Genomic DNA, 17,405 nt, shown 5'->3' on the forward strand with positions numbered 1-17,405 from the left:
TATCACCTTATCTTGAGTGTTTGTGAAATGAAAGTAGCAACTCTTTGATTTCAAACTTGTATGAATATTCTTTTTTTTTAGATTGAAGTTTTAATGTCCAATAATCTGACTATCACCCCCCCCCTCGCCTGTGTTCAACTATCGTGCTTCCCCTCCACTCCTCCCGCCCCCCGCAACCAGTCTGAAGAAGGCCGCCATTGGTGGAGCGGGAGCACGAGGCCGCTGGCTGGGTGAGGCCACGTGGGGCGCGGGGCGGTGACGTCACCCTTTGTCCCGTATTTGGGAGTGAGGACGTTGACACCCCTACCTCCATCCCCCCCCCCCTCCCACCTCTCTGAGCCCACTGATAGTGGCGTTTAAGGGACTTTTGGACAGGCACGTGGACATGCAGGGAATGGTGAGAAATGGATCACGTGCAGGCGGAGTGGCATCATGTTGGTCACGGACATTGTGGGCCGAAGGGCCTGTGCCTGTGCTGTACTGTTCTATGTTGTATGTAACCGCCCATGTTGTATGTAACCGCCCATGTCTGTTCGTCTGACATCAGCAACTTCACTAAGTCGGTTGGCGGTGGAAGCGTTTGGGGAAAGTGGACTGGGAGTGCGTGAGTGCGTGCGTGCGTGCGTGAGTGCGTGCGTGCGTGCGTGCGTGAGTGCGTGCGCGCGTGCGCTGACCCAGGGCGATGGCTTGGTGTGTAACTCAAGGTGCCTTAACGCCATCTTTCCCCGCCCCGTTTGGACAGTCCACCCTGGTCAGTAACTAACTTTAACTCAGGGTCTGCAGACATGTTAGCTACACGTGGAAGATGTTCTGATGTCGACCTGTGCAGGAAAGAACTATATCGGCGAGACCAGGCGCAAGCTGGGCGATCGTTTCGTTCAACACCTCCGCTCAGTCCGTCTAAACCTACCCGATCTCCCGGTGGCTCAGCACTTCAACTCCCCCTCCCACTCCCACACTGACCTTTCTGTACTTGGCCTCCTCCATTGTCAGAGTGAGGCCCAGTGCAAATTGGAGGAACAGCACCTCATATTTCACTTGGGCAGCTTACACCCCAGCGGTATGAACATTGACTTCTCCAACTTCAGGTAACCCTTGCATCCCCTCTCTCTTTGTCCCTCCCCCACCCTAGTTCTCCGACTAGTTTCACTGTGCTCCTGATTAAATATTATCTCTGTATGCCTCACTGTCACCTTCCCCTCAGCTAACAACGATCCATTCTATATTTCCTTGACCAGCATCTCCTTTGATCTCTCGTTTTCACACCTTACACTTCCATATCTCTGTGTCTCCCTCTCCCCTGACTCTCAGTATGAAGAAGGATCTCGACCTAAAACGTCACCCATTCCTTCTCTCCGGAGATATAAAAGACAAAATTGCGGAGCATTTGGATAGTAGTAACAGGATCGTTCCAAGTCAGCATGGATTTACGAAGGGGGAATCATGCTTGACTAATCTTCTGGAATTATTTGAGGATGTAACTAGGAAAATTGACAGGGGAGAGCCGGTGGATGTGGTGTACCTCGACTTTCAGAAAGCCTTTGACAAGGTCCCACATAGGAGATTAGTGGGCAAAATTAGAGCACATGGTATTTAAGGTAGGGTACTGACATGGATAGAAAATTGGCTGGCAGACAGAAAGCAAAGAGTGGGAATAAATGGGTCCCTTTCAGAATGGCAGGCAGTGACTAGTGGGGTACCGCAAGGCTCGGTGTTGGGACCGCAGCTATTTACAATATACATTAATGAAGGGATTAAAAGTAACATTAGCAAATTTGGAGATGATACAAAGCTGGGTGGTAGTGTGAACTGTGAGGAAGATGCTATGAGGTTGCAGGGTGACTTGGACAGGTTGTGTGAGTGGACGGATGCATGGCAGATGCAGTTTAATGTGGATAAGTGTGAGGTTATCCACTTTGGTGATAAGAACAGGAAGGCAGAGTATTATCTGAATGGTGTCAAGTTAGGAAAAGGGGACGTACAACGAGATCTGGGTGTCCTAGTGCATCAGTCACTGAAAGGAAGCATGCAGGTACAGCAGGCAGTGAAGAAAGCCAATGGAATGTTGGCCTTCATAACAAGAGGAGTTGAGAGTAGGAGCAAAGAGGTCCTTCTGCAGTTGTACAGGGCCCTAGTGAGACCGCACCTGGAGTACTGTGTGCAGTTTTAGTCTCCAGATTTGAGGAAGGATATTCTTGCTATTGAGGGCGTGCAGCGTAAGTTTACTAGGTTAATTCCTGGAATGGCAGGACTGTCATATGTTGAAAGACTGGAGCGACTAGGCTTGTCTACACTGGAATTTAGAAGGACGAGAGGGGACCTTATCGAAACATATAAGATTATCAAGGGGTTGGAAACATGTTCCCAATGTTGGGGAGTCCAGAACCAGAGGCCACAGTTTAAGAATATAGGCCATTTAGAACTGAGATGAGGAAAAAAAATTCAGTCAGAGAGTTGTAAATCTGTGGAATTCTCTTGCTCAGAAGGCAGTGGAGGCCAATTCTCTGAATGCATTCAAGACAGAGCTAGATAGAGCTCTTAACGATAGCGGAGTCAGGGGGTATGGGGAGAAGGCAGGAACGGGGTACTGATTGAGAATGATCAGCCATGATCACATTGAATGGCGGTGCTGGCTCGAAGGGCCGAATGGCCTACTCCTGCACCTATTGTCTATGCTGCCTGTCCCGCTGAGTTACTCCAGCACTCTATGAAACGTCACCTATCCATGTTCTCCACAGATGCTGCCTGACCCGCTGGGTTACTCCAGCATTTTGTGTCTATCTTGCGTGCAAAGCAGCATCTGCAGTTCCTTCCTCCACGTTAAGATCTCAGAGATGCACTGACTGATTACGAGAGAGAGAGAGACTACACTGAGACCAGATGGATGTTGACACTCCGCCCATCAACTCTCTCACACACCGTCCCAGATCACCGTTCATTGTTTCCAAACGACCCTCGCTGTGATTGTCCGTACTGAAGTTGTAACATTTTAACATTGCGCGCGTTTCGTCTTTTATGAAATAAAAACAATGAACTCTTGTGAGATTTTATGAGTTTAGTTTATTGTCACGTGTACCGAGGTACAGTGAAAAGCTTGCTTGTTGCGCGCTAACCAGTCAGCGGAAAGACAATACATGATTACAATCGAGCCGTCCACAATGAACAGATACAGGATAAAGGGAGCGGATTAACAGAGTGGAGTGATTGTAATGCGTGGTTTAAACATCTACCTCTGCTACCAGCACACAAAGAGTCACTGGGTGGGACACCATCTTGGATCGAGTGGATGTGGAGAGGATGTTTCCACTAGAGGGAGAGTCTAGGACCAGAGGGCACAGCCTCAGAATTAAAGGACGTTCCTTTAGGAAGGGGAAGAGGAGGAATTTCTTTAGTCAGAAGTTGGTGAATCTGTGGAATTCATTGCCACAGACGGCTGTGGAGGCCACAAGTCAATGGATATTTTTAAGGCAGAGATAGATATATCTTTAATTAGTGCGGGTGTCAGGGGTTATGGGGAGAAGGCAGGAGAATGGGGTTGAGAGGGAGAGATAGATCAGCCATGATTGAATGGCGAAGTGGACTCGATGGGCCAAATGGCCTAACTATGCTAGAACTTATGAACTTATTTTGGATCACAGAGGTTGTTTGCACAGCTCTCCCTATACAGGGCATGTGGTATACGTGTGTGCGCGTGTGTTTTGTGTTATTGACCTCAGTAGTAATGGAAATCACTGCACCACTATTCACCAGCCAAGAACCAATTTTGTTCCAAATCAGGTAGATTCCTGAAGTGCAGGAAAAAAAACTGCAGATGCTGGTCGAAGGCAGACACAGAGTGCTGGAGTAACTCAGCGGGTCAGGCAGCATCTGTGGAGAACATGGATAGGTGACGTTTCACAGAGTGCTGGAGTAACTCAGCGGGTCAGGCAGCAACTCTGGAGAGAAGGAATGGGTGACGTTTCGGGTTGAGACCCTTCTTCAGTCTGAAGAAACGACTCGAAACGTCACCCATTCCTTTTCTCCCGAGATGCTGCCTGACCCGCTGAGTTACTCCAGCGTTTTGTGTCTAGATTCCTCAAGTGGATTAAAAAGCCAGAGTGATTTTGTCAACCTGTTTTAGAAAAGATGTCGTCAAGCTGGAAAGGGCGCAGAGAGGATTCATGAGGATGTTGCCAGGACTCGAGGGTGTGAGCTACAGGGAGAAGTTGGGCAGGCTGGGACTCTATTCCTTAGAGCGCAGGAGGATGAGGGGTGATCTTATGGAGGTGTCGAGGTGATTAAGTGGGATCTGTGTAGCTGGGGCATGTTGGCCGGTGTGGGCAGGTTGGGCTGTATGGGCCTGTTTCCACGCTTTATGATGTTATGGTGGGCAATAGATCGGGTGAATCAACAGAGCCTTTTACCCAGAGTAGATTAATCAACAACCAGAGGACATTGGTTGAAGATGAAGGGAAAGATTTAATAGGAAGCTGAAGGGTAACGTTCTCGTACAGATGGTGGTGGGCGTATGGAACGAGCTGCCCCAGGAGGTAAGTAGGAACCAATTAACCCACAAACCTGCACGTCTTTGGAGTGTGGGATGAACCCAGAGCACCCGGAGAAAACCCACGCAGGTCACGGGGAGAACGTACAAACTCCGTACAGACAGCGCCCGTAGTCAGGATGGAACCCGGGTCTCTGGCGCTGTGAGGCAGCAGCTCTACCCGCTGCACCACCGTGCCGACCCTTTTTACACAGATTCACAGCCCTCAGAGTGAAGGCAGCTCTCCTCAACTCCGGCCAAACTCTGGCCGTCGCAATACTGACCGGTCCCGCGGTCAGCTAGGGGTCAGTCAGAGAGGCACAGGGTTGGGACGCAGGGCAGGGACACAGGGCAGGGACACAGGGCAGGGACACACGGCAGGGACACACGGCAGGGACACACAGGGACACACAGGGACACAGGGCAGGGACACACAGGGACACAGGGCAGGGACACAGGGCAGGGACACACAGGGACACAGGGCAGGGACACACAGGGACACACAGGGACACACAGGGACACAGGGCAGGGACACACAGGGACACAGGGCAGGGACACAGGGCAGGGACACACGGCAGGGACACACGGCAGGGACACACGGCAGGGACACAGGGCAGGGACACAGGGCAGGGACACACGGCAGGGACACACGGCAGGGACACACAGGGACACAGGGCAGGGACACACAGGGACACAGGGCAGGGACACAGGGCAGGGACACAGGGCAGGGACACACAGGGACACACAGGGACACAGGGCAGGGACACACAGGGACACACAGGGACACAGGGCAGGGACACACAGGGACACACAGGGACACAGGGCAGGGACACACAGGGACACAGGGCAGGGACACACAGGGACACAGGGCAGGGACACACAGGGACACACAGGGACACAGGGCAGGGACACAGGGCAGGGACACACAGGGACACAGGGCAGGGACACAGGGCAGGGACACACAGGGACACAGGGACACAGGGCAGGGACACAGGGCAGGGACACACAGGGACACACAGGGACACAGGGCAGGGACACAGGGCAGGGACACACAGGGACACACAGGGACACACAGGGACACACAGGGACACACAGGGACACAGGGACACACAGGGACACAGGGCAGGGACACACAGGGACACACAGGGCCTTGCGTGGGGTGCAGCACCCTGTCTGAAGGCATGGGGTTAGCAGACACACACACGCGCGCACACATACATACAGAAAACACAGACACACACAGAAAACGCACGTACACACACACATATATACACGTACACACACACGTACACAGACACATACGCGCACACACACACGTACACACACACGTACACACACACGTACACACACACGTACACAGACACATACGCACGCACACACACGTACACACACACGTACACACACACGTACACACACACGTACACAGACACATACGCGTACACACACACGTACACACACACGTACACACACACGTACACACACACGTACACACACACGTACACACACACGTACACACACACGTACACAGACACATACGCGCGCACACACACGTACACACACACGTACACACACACGTACACACACACGTACACACACACGTACACACACACGTACACAGACACATACGCACACACACACACGTACACACACACGTGCGCTGCAGATTACGTTCTGGTACGTCATGGTATTTGGCACAGGCGGGTGGGATTTTCTGCGTGATTACTGTACAAATCCAGGCAGCTGGGTTTTATTTGCTGATAACCTTGAGACCACAGCTTTCTCCAGCAGCAGTTGTCATGGTTACGGGTTTGCTCTCAGGCCTAGTGGCGAAGGTTGACGGAGTTAATTCCGAGGATAGACAGAAAATGCTGGAGTAACTCAGCGGGTCAGGCAGCATCTGTGGAGAACATGGATAGGTGACGTTTCAGGTTTTGACCTGGAACGTCCAGTGTCTGTCCACAGCTGGCCATATTCAGGCTGGCCGCTACCAAGCATCCTAACTGCAGTTCTGGATTTTTGAGGATATCGTGCTAGTCTTGCTGGGTCAAATGTTTTGACTGGAGGATAAAGTGACCGCTCACAGTCTTTTTCTCAGGCAGAGGATTCTCAAGCAACGCTTCGAGCCAATGGATAGGATATGGACCACCTGCAGGTTTGGTTTAGTTTAAGCTAGACACAAAATGCTGGAGTAAAATTGACAGGGGAGAGCCGGTGGATGTGGTGTACCTCGACTTTCAGAAAGCCTTCAACAAGGTCCCACATAGGAGATTGGTGGGCAAAATTAGAGCACATGGTATTGGGGGTAGGGTACTGACATGGATAGAAAATTGGTTGGCGGACAGAAAGCAAAGAGTGGGGATAAATGGCAGGCAGTGACTAGTGGGGTACCGCAAGGTTCGGTGCTGGGACCGCAGATATTAACAATATACATTAATGACTTGGATGAAGCGATTAAAAGTAACATTAGCAAATTTGGAGATGATACAAAGCTGGGTGGTAGTGTGAACTGTGAGGAAGATGCTATGAGGTTGCAGGGTGACTTGGACAGGTTGTGTGAATGGGCGGATGCATGGCAGATGCAGTTTAATGTGGTTAAGTGTGAGGTTATCCACTTTGGTGGTAAGAATAGGAAGGCAGAGTATTATCTGAATGGTGTCAAGTTAGGAAAAGGGGACGTACAACGAGATCTGGGTGTCCTGGTTCATCAGTCACTGAAAGGAAGCATGCAGGTACAGCAGGCAGTGAAGAAAGCCAATGGAATGTTGGCCTTCGTAACAAGAGGAGTTGAGTATAGGAGCAAAGAGGTCCTTCTGCAGTTGTACAGGGCCCTAGTGAGACCGCACCTGGAGTACTGTGTGCAGTTTTGGTCTCCAAATTTGAGGATGGATATTCTTGCTATTGAGGGTGTGCAGCATAGGTTTACTAGGTTAATTCCCGGAATGGCGGGACTGTCATGTGTTGAAAGACTGGAGCGACTTGGCTTGTATACACTGGAATTTAGAAGGATGAGAGGGGATCTTATCGAAACGTATAAGATTATTAAGGGGTTGGACACGTTAGAGGCAGGAAACATGTTCCCAATGTTGGGGGAGTCCAGAACGAGGGGCCACAGTTTAAGAATAAGGGGTAGGCCATTTAGAACGGAGGTGAGGAAAAACATTTTCAGTCAGAGAGTTGTGAATCTGTGGAATTCTCTGCCTCAGAACGCAGTGGAGGCCAATTCTCTGAATGCATTCAAGACAGAGCTAGATAGAGCTCTTAAGGATAGCGGAGTCAGGGGGTATGGGGAGAAGGCAGGAATGGGGTACTGATTGAGAATGATCAGCCATGATCACATTGAATGGTGGTGCTGGCTTGAAGGGCCGAATGGCCTCCTCCTGCACCTATTGTCTATGCTGCCTGACCCGCTGAGTTACTCCAGCACTCTGTGAAACGTCACCTATCCATGTTCTCCACAGATGCTGCCTGACCCGCTGAGTTACTCCAGCACTCTGTGAAACGTCACCTATCCATGTTCTCCACAGATGCTGCCTGACCCGCTGAGTTACTCCGGCACTTGCTGCACTGACGTCCTCCCACAGGTGTGTCCTTGCATGTGGCCACCCAATCAGTGGTGGGCATCCCCAATGTAGAGGAGGCCATGTTGTGTGGAACTCATGGACGTGGTTCTGGTGGATCGGAGCTTCACTGGAAGGGTCGTTGATGCTCTGGATGGTGGGGGGGAACGAGGTGAATATCCAGTGAGAACTAACTAACAAGTTGCATCTCCCTACTGCAACTCCCAATACAGTGGGATCAGCCAATCATCCCTGTCCCGCCTGCAATTGGTCCAAAACGCCGCAGCGAGACTCCTGACGGGTACCCGTAAAAGGGACCACATCACCCCGATTCTGGTCTCTCTCCACTGGCTCCCAGTACAGTACAGAATCAATGTCAAGCTCCTCCAATTCACATACAAAGCCCTAAACGCGCTTGCCTCCCCCATATCAAAAATCCTCTAACCCACCACTCTATCTCCAGGTCCCTCAGGTCGGCCGACTTGGGGCTACTCACTATCCCGCAGTCTAGGCTTAAGCTCAGGGGTGACCGCGCTTTTGGAACAGCATCCCTCTCCCCATCAGAACTGCCCCCTCCAACGACTCCTTTAAGTGTAGGCTCAAAACCTATTTCTACTCCCTAGCGTTTGAGGCCCTCTGAGGGGGCGCTGTGAACTGTTTATGTATGTGCTGTTATGTTTGTGTGCCATTGTATGTTCGTTCTTAGTACCTGAACTGATGTACAGCACTTTGGTCAACGTGGGTTGTTTTTAAATGTGCTATACAAATAAATTTGACTTGACTTGACTTGACTTGACTCATTCAAGACTTCATGTACTGGGCCTGTGCTCGCTGTAACCAGTAGTTTGTTCATCTAACTTTCCTCTGTGTGATTTTAACGTGAGTTTGTCCGTGTGTTGTTGCACCATTATGGTTACCTATTATGGTGGTTATTCATTGATATTGTATTATTCATTATTATATACACTAATCAGCCAAAACATTATGACCTGAAGAGCCAGAACATTATGCCCACCTGCCTAATATGCTGTTGGTCCTCCGTGTGCAGCCCCATACGCAGCAGGGTGCGATGCACTGTGTATTGTGACACATTCCTCCCGTGACAACCGTTAACGTTTTCTGTGACTTGTGCCACAGTCGACCTTCTGTCGGTTCGGACCAGACGGGATAGCCTTCGTTGCCCTCGCGCATCGATGAGCCTTGGGCGCCCAATACCCTGTGTTTGTGGTTTGTCCCTCCTCGGACCACTGTCGGTCGGTACTCACCACTGCTGACCGGGAGCACCCCACAAGCCTTGCCGTTTCACAGATGCTCTGACCCAGTCGTCTGGCCATAACAATTTGGTCCTTGTCAAAGTCGCTCAGGTCTTTACTCCTGCCCATTTCTCCTGCATCCAACACATCAACTTTAAGAATTGACTGTTCACTTGCTGCCTAATATATCCCACCCCTTGACAGGTGCCATTGTAACAAGGTAATCAATGTTATTCACTTCACCTGTCAGTGGTCATAATGTTTTGGCTGCTCGGTGTACTTACCTGTGGGCTGTTGTGTATAGGGCGGGCCTGTTAAAGCTGCAGCAAGTCAGAATGTTATTGTTCCATCATTGTCAGTACGTAAGATAATTATACACTGGTGAAATCCAAACACTTCTCATCTCCCACTGAAATATAAGATCTGATTCACTTGTGAAAACAACGATCAAATGAAGCAATAACTTGCCACACAGGTCAAGGTGGTTCGGAACTGTTCCCGTGAGAACTAACATGACAAATGCTCAACTGATCGACGCGATAAAATAAAAACACAATGCCATCGAAGCCCTGAAATATTCACCACTTCAGTTTCTCAAAGTTAAAAGAGTCTCAGAGACACAGAGTGGAAACAGGCCCTTCGGCCCAACTTTCCCACACCGGCCATCAATGTCCCAGCTACACTGCACTTGGTCCATATCCCTCCAAACCTGTCCTATCCATGTACCTGTTTAACTGTTTCTTAAACGTTGGGATAGTCCCAGCCTCAACTACCTCCTCCGGCAGCTCGTTCCATACACCCACTGTGTGGAAAAGTTACCCCTCAGATTCCTATTAAATCTTTTCCCCCCTCTCACCTTAAACCTGTGTCCTCTGGTCGTCTGGGCAAGAGACTCTGTGCATCTACCCGATCTATTCCTCTCATGATTTTGTACAGTTCTTGAACTATTTATTGTGCGGTGTAGACCGTAATATATGTCTTTTTCCATAAGTTTTTACAGTAAAAACATGTGTAATTTACACGTCTTTGAGATAAGTGCTGCTGTGAGCCCGCTGTGTAACATGAGGAGCCTGTAATGTGCATTGTGTGTGTGATTCCACCACTCTCCACCATGTGTCCATGTTGAGCCGAAACTCAAGATTCAAGATCAAGATATCTTTATTTGTCATTCAAAAAAACAAGTTTTTTGGACGAAATTTAGTCACCCACAGTCCAACAATAAAAGCAATAAAATAAGCAAATTACACAACCCCAACCAACACACAAAAAAAAGAAACATCCATTACAGTGAGTCTCCTCCAGTCCCCTCCTCACTGTGATGGAAGGCCAGAATGTCTTTCCCTTCCCCTGCCGTCTTCTCCCGTGGTCAGGCTGATGTGGTTGCACGCCGCGCCGGACGGTGAAAGGTCCGCATCGGGCCGACCCAAGCCCCGCGATCCGGGGCGGGCGAACACGCTGCCGCTGCACGTCGGGGCGGTCGTGGTTCCCAGGTCCAATTTCCCTTGCTTAGATTAGTTTAAGATAGACACAGAGTGCTGGAGTAACTCAGCGGGTCAGGCAGCATCTGTGGAGAACATGGATAGGTGACGTTTCAGGTTGGGACTCTTCTTCGATCCAGTCCATCACACACACCACACTCCCCACCATTGACTCCATCTACACTTCACTCTGCCTCGGGAAAGTCACCTGCACCTCCTCCAACCTCAACTACTGTATTCGCTGTTCCAGGTGTGGACTCCTGTACATCGGCGAGACCAAGCGCAGGCTCGGCGATCGTTTCGCTCAACACTTCCGCTCAGTCCGCCTTAACCAACCTGATCTCCCGGTGGCTCAGCACTTCAACTCCCCCTCCCACTCCCACACTGACCTTCCTGTCCTGGGCCTCCTCCATTGTCAGAGTGAGGCCCAGCGCAAATTGGAGGAACAGCACCTCATATTTGTGTGTGTGTGATTTGCTCTGGTCACTTGCATTGAGCTGCGCTGAAAAGCATTGCTTTGCATTGCATTGCTTGGGCAGCAGCATGAACATTGACTTCTCTAACTTCAGACAGTCCCTGCTTTCACTCTCTCTCCATCCCCTCCCCATTCCCAGTTCTCCCACCAGTCTTACTGTCTCCGACTACATTCTATCTTTGTCCCGCCCCCCTGACATCAGTCTGAAGAAGGGTCTCGACCCGAAACGTCACCCATTCCTTCTCTCCACAAATGCTGCCTGACCCGCTGAGTTACTCCAGCACTCTGTGAAACGTCACCTATCCATGTTCTCCACAGATGCTGCCTGACCTGCTGAGTTACTCCAGCACTCTGTGTCTACCTTTGAACACAATCAAAGACTTGTCCCACCCCGGCCATTCCACCTTCTCCCCGCTCCCGTCCGGCAGAAGGTGCAGAAGCTTGAAAGCGCGCACCACCAGACTCAGGGACAGCTTCTTCCCCTCTGTTATCAGGCTTGTGAACGGCCCTTCCATAAGCTGGGGTACTGTCCGATTCACCTCTACCCCATTGCGGACATTGGACTTTGTCTGTGGAACTGATGCGCTACAATGCTGAGAACTATATCCTGCACTCTGTATCTTCCCCTTTGCTCGAAGCTAGACACAAAATGCTGGAGTAACTCAGCGGGTCAGGCAGCATCTGTGGAGAACATGGATAGGTGACGTTTCCAGTCGAGACCTAAGACTCTTTTCTCGACCTTTTGTACTTGAGTTTGACCTGCTGGTATTTATGTTTAGTATTATCTGACCAGTTTTGGACAGCATGCAATGCAATGCAATGCAAAGCAATGCAATGCAATGCAATGCAAAGCAATGCAATGCTTTTCAGCGCAGCTGAATGCAAGTGACCAGAGCAAACCTAAAGCAGGAATTGAATTGGGGAGGAGGACTTTTAACAATTTTATTTTGTCTTGGCAACATTTAAATGCGGCACGTGATGCTATTGCCATGTTGGAGGGTGGTATCGGACTGATATGCAATTTGCATTCGGTGTCGAGGGCAGCATAGAACCGAGCTGCGAAGTGGGATTTTGCATTGCATGAGGAGGGGGTGCAAGGGGAGGGGGAGAGGGGGAGTTGGGGGTTGCAGTCGCTGCAGAGCCGGGCTGCGGGTTGATGGACAGCTGCGCGGACCCTGGATCCGGACCCGGTCCCGGATCCGGGCTGCAGCAATGAAACAGCGCCGCCGCCACTTGCAGCCGCCGCCGCCGCTTGCAGCAAACCCGAGGCCCCAATGCAACCGAGCAGCATGCATATGCATATCTAACCACCCCGCGCCCTCAAATGCAAGGTAGGCTCTCATCTGCAAACGTTTGCACTGACCGTCGGAATGGCGAATCGCTCGCTTTGCAGTAGATTTGTTGGGTGTGTGCATGTGTGTGGGGGGGGGGGTTGCAAAAACAAAATAGCTTGCTGCAACGCGAGATTCTCTTGCAAAGCCTGCATGGGGTTTTTGTTGCATAGGTGCTGCATGCCCATCTTCCCTCGCAACGGACCTGTTGCAAAGCCCCCCTTGCTTTAGTTTCTACTGCAATGCAGTGTTTTTAAGTGGGGACGGCATGATCAATGTGAGACGTGCAGAGCATGCCTGAGATGCACCTGTGCTGTTTTGCAAAAGGCAGCGGTGCAGTTCTTGCAGGACGGCTGCAGTTCTTGCAGCAAGGTTGCATGGGGGGGGGGGGGGATTGTGGTGGGAGTGGTCGCAGTGTCTGGGCATTGGGGGAACCCGCCCTATCTACATTATTCAGTGCACGTTCTTGCACCAATGCAACTCCACCCCCTCTGCATGCACTGGAGCACCTGTGCATCAGTGGCATTGCTGGCAATGAACAGCATTAGTGGCTGCAGGGTTGAATGGATGGAGGGAGCTCTCTGCTTTGACTAATCCAATGCCTATTCATAATCCAATCAAATAAGTTGAGGTTTCTGCTTTAAACTGTTTGATCTTTGCTCTTGTGGTTTAATGTCATTTGGTATTTAGTTCTGATGCTGAGATTTATTAAGCAAACACCATTTAGTTTAGAGATACAGCGCGGAAACAGGCCCTTCGGCCCACCGAGTCTGTGCTGACCATCGCCCGTTCACACTAGTTCTATGTTATCCCACTTTCTCACCCACTCCCTGCACACGAGGGGGGAATTTACAGAGGGACAATTAACCTACAAACCCGCACGTCTTTGGGATGTGGGAGGAAACCGGAGCACCCGGAGAAAACCCATGCAGGTCACGGGGAGAACGTGCAAACTCCGTACAGACAGCGCCCGTAGTCAGGATGGAACCCGGGTCTCTGGCGCCGTGAGGCAGCAGCTCTACCCGCTGCGCCACCGTGCCGCCCCTAAACATTTACGAACGTCGACTCTGCTTCTTACAAATAAAAACATCTAAATCACCACAGACTTTACACCGCTGTGATTGCTCTCCGTCCTTTGGTGTTTAGACCATAAAATACAGCACAGGAACAGGCCCTTCGGCCCACAATGTCCGTGCTGGACACGATGCCAGGTTAACTAATCCCCTCCGCCTGCACGTGATCCATGTCCCTCCATTCCCTCCACATCCATGTGTCTGTCTAAAAGCCTCTTAAACACCACTATCGTATCTGCCTCCACCCCCACCCCTGGCAGCACGTTCCAGGCCCCCACCCCCCTCTGTGTAATAAACCTGCCCCACACATCTCCTTTAAACGTTGCACCATTATGGTCTAGATTACTTGGAATAACTGATCATTTATCGTGTTATTGATTTTATTATTGACTCTAATGTGTCTGTAAAGCTGCAACAAGTTAGGATTTAATAATTCCGGTTCATAATTCCGGTGCATCCTATTGTTCTGGTATTTTATTTCATTCTTCACATGTGTAAATTATAACGTTTTATTCAGTCTGAAGAAGGGTCTCGACCCGAAACGTCACCCATTCCCTCTCTCCTGAGATGCTGCCTGACCCGCTGAGTTACTCCAGCATTTTGTGACACCTTCGATTTGTACCAGCATCTGCAGTTATTCATCTGCATACATTCAAGAGAGAGCTAGATGGAGCTCTTAAGGATAGCGGAGTCAGGGGGTATGGGGAGAAGGCAGGAACGGGGTACTGATTGAGAATGATCAGCCATGATCACATTGAATGGCGGTGCTGGCTCGAAGGGCCGAATGGCCTCCTCCTGCACCTATTGTCTATTGTTATTTTCCTACACGTTTTATTTTTAATTGTTTACTGTATGTCGTGTTGTTTCTTGCGAGCGGAGCACCAAGACGCATTCCTTGTCTGTAAACACTAGGGTTGCCAACTTCCTCACTCCCAAATACGGGACAATAGACAATAGTTAGACAATAGACAATAGGTGCAGGAGGAGGCCATTCGGCCCTTCGAGCCAGCCACCGCCATTCAACGTGAACATGGCTGATCATTCTCAATCAGTACCCCCGTTCCTGCCTTCTCCCCCATACCCCCTGACTCCCGCTATCCTTAAGAGCTCTATCTAGCTCTCTCTTGAATGCATTCAGAGAATTGGCCTCCACTGCCTTCTGAGGCAGTGAATTCCACAGATTCACAACTCTCTGACTGAAAAGGTTTTTTCCTCATCTCCGTTCTAAATGGCCGACCCCTTATTTTTAAACTGTGGCCCCCTTGTTCTGGTCTCCCCCCAACATTAGGAACATGTTTCCTGCCTCTAACGTGTCCAACCCCTTAATAATCTTATATGTTTCGATAAGGTCCCCTCTCATCCTTCTAAATTCCAGTGTAATACAAGCCTAGCCGCTCCAGTCTTTTCAACATATGACAGTCCCGCCATTCCGGGAATTAACCTAGTAAACCTATGCTGCACGCCCTCAATAGCAAGAATAGTCTTCCTCAAATTTGCACACAGTACTCCAGGTGCGGTCTCACTAGGACCGGTACAACTGTAGAAGGACCTCTTTGCTCCTATACTCAACTCCTCTTGTTATGAAGGCCAACATTCCATTGGCTTTCTTCACTGCCTGCTGTACCTGCATGCTTCCTTTCAGTGACTGATGCAATAGGATACCCAGATCTCGTTGTACGTCCCCCTTTTCCTAACTTGAACACCATTCAGATAATACTCTGCCTACGGGATGTCCCGGCTAAAACGGGAAAGTTGGCAACCCTAGTATACATACTTGGCTAATAAAATGTATTCAATTCAATTCAATTCAATATGGTAAATAAACAGTCTTGACTCTTGCTTCTGATGATGTTGCGTGTGACAGAGAGAGTAAGTTGCAGTAACTTTGTCCAGAAAAATATTTGCTTTGAACGAAAATTGCTACTGCAGTGTCTTGAGAGAAATCGATTGTGATTGTGACCTTGGTAAAGATCCCTTGTATGAAATTTCAGTCCTGATTTAATACAACGTTTGGTGGTGCAGCGGGTAGAACCGCTGCCTCACAGCGCCAGAGACCCGGGTTCCATCAGAGAGGTGATGGATGCGTGGAACTCATTGCCACAGACGGCCTTGGAGACCAAGCCAGTGGGTGTTTATAAGGAAGGACATAGATAGATTCTTGATTAGAAACATAGAAAATAGGTGGAGGAGTAGGCCATTCGGCCCTTCGAGCCAGCCACCGCCATTCAATATGATCATGGCTGATCATCCACAATCAGTACCCCGTTCCTGCTTTCTCCCCATAGCCCTTGATTCCGTTAGCCTCGAGAGCTAAATCTAACTCTCTCTTGAAATCATCCAGTGAATCGGCCTCCACTGCCTTCTGTGGCAGAGAATTCCACAGATTCACAACTCTCTGGGTGAAAATGTTTTTCTTTAGTGCGGGTGTCAGGGGTTATGGGGAGAAGGCAGGGGAATGGGGTTGGAGGAGAGATAGATCAGCCATGATTGAATGGTGGAATGGCCGATGGGCCGAATGGCCTAATTCTGCACTGCCCCCCTGAGAGTTGTGGCTACCTGCGTGGGTTTTCTCCGGGCGCTCCGGTTTCCTCCCACACTCCAAAGACGTGCAGGTTTGTAGGTTAATTGGCTTGGTATAAATGTAAATTGTCCCTAGTGTGTGTGGGATAGTGTTAGTGTGCGGGGATCGCTGGTCAGCGCGGACTCGATGGGCCGAAGGGCCTGTTTCCCCGCGCTGTGTCTCTAAAGTCTATGTGCTCTTGCCTCCCTTGGCAGTGAGTTTCAGATCTCCCAGTGATGTCGGGGTGAGAGATTTATTTCCCCCCTCTCGGAATCGTTGAGCCTCGACAAAACCAATTAAAGGCTGTGTGGGGAAGGAACCACAGATGCTGGTTTACACCGAAGATAGACACAGAGTGCTGGAGTAACTCAGCGGGTCAGGCAGCATCTGTGGAGAACATGGATAGGTGACGTTTAGATTATCGCGTGCTGTCCAGTGAGCGGGAAGACAACACGTGCTGATTCCGTGCGTGTCTCTGCTTGGTTCCAGGGCTGGCCTCTTGTGTACGTACATCTGACTGAGGATGGCAGCAAACAGCCAGGACAGTGGCTGCAGGCACTAGTAAACGTGAGTATCAGCGCGTGGACACACGGCTGCTCGTCTGCTGCTAACTTTCCTTGTAACGCGAAGGTCTGAGCTGCAGGTAGACGTTGAGCACTTTGGGACTTTATTCCCTCCAAAGCTTAGGAATCCAGTCTTTGCTTGTGCATCTAATTATGCTCTGCGCTCCACACCGCTCCTCCCCGCACTGCCCTCTGTCGCTGTGATACTAGTCCCCTCTGTCATTCTCTCTCTCTCCCTGTCTCTCTCCCCCTCTCTCTCCCCCTCTCTCTCCCCCTCTCTCTCCCCCTCTCTCTCTCCCCCTCTCTCTCCCCCTCTCTCTCCCCCTCTCTCTCCCCCTCTCTCTCCCCCCTCTCTCTCTCCCTGCTTGCTGTGCTTGTGTGCTCCTGCCTGCAGCTGTCGGGTGTACAGCCGGTGGTGGTCAGTGTGTAAGTGGTGCTGTGCTTATCCCCTCTCTCCCCCTCTCTCTCCCCCTCTCTCTCTCTCCCCCCTCTCTCTCTCTCCCCCCTCTCTCTGTGGCGGTCCGTGTGTAAGTGGTGGTGCTGTGCATGTCCCCTCTCTTCCCCCTCTCTCTCTCCCCCTCTCTTCCCCCCTC

The 17,405-nt window shown here is 50.5% G+C and overlaps 1 long non-coding RNA gene across 1 annotated transcript in view; it reads left to right on the plus strand.

Annotated features, from left to right (window-relative positions):
- The first annotated feature begins 12,425 nt into the window (after positions 1-12,425).
- Positions 12,426-17,405, plus strand: part of LOC144604783 (uncharacterized) — a 15,368-nt gene continuing 10,388 nt past the window's right edge. Inside the window, exons 1-2 of the long non-coding RNA XR_013548778.1 lie at positions 12,426-12,616; positions 16,739-16,816. This is a non-coding gene — a long non-coding RNA (uncharacterized LOC144604783). The remainder of the gene's footprint in view (positions 12,617-16,738; positions 16,817-17,405) is intronic.

This window comes from Rhinoraja longicauda, chromosome 23 (genome assembly GCF_053455715.1).
Source record: "Rhinoraja longicauda isolate Sanriku21f chromosome 23, sRhiLon1.1, whole genome shotgun sequence".
NCBI lineage: Eukaryota > Metazoa > Chordata > Chondrichthyes > Rajiformes > Arhynchobatidae > Rhinoraja > Rhinoraja longicauda.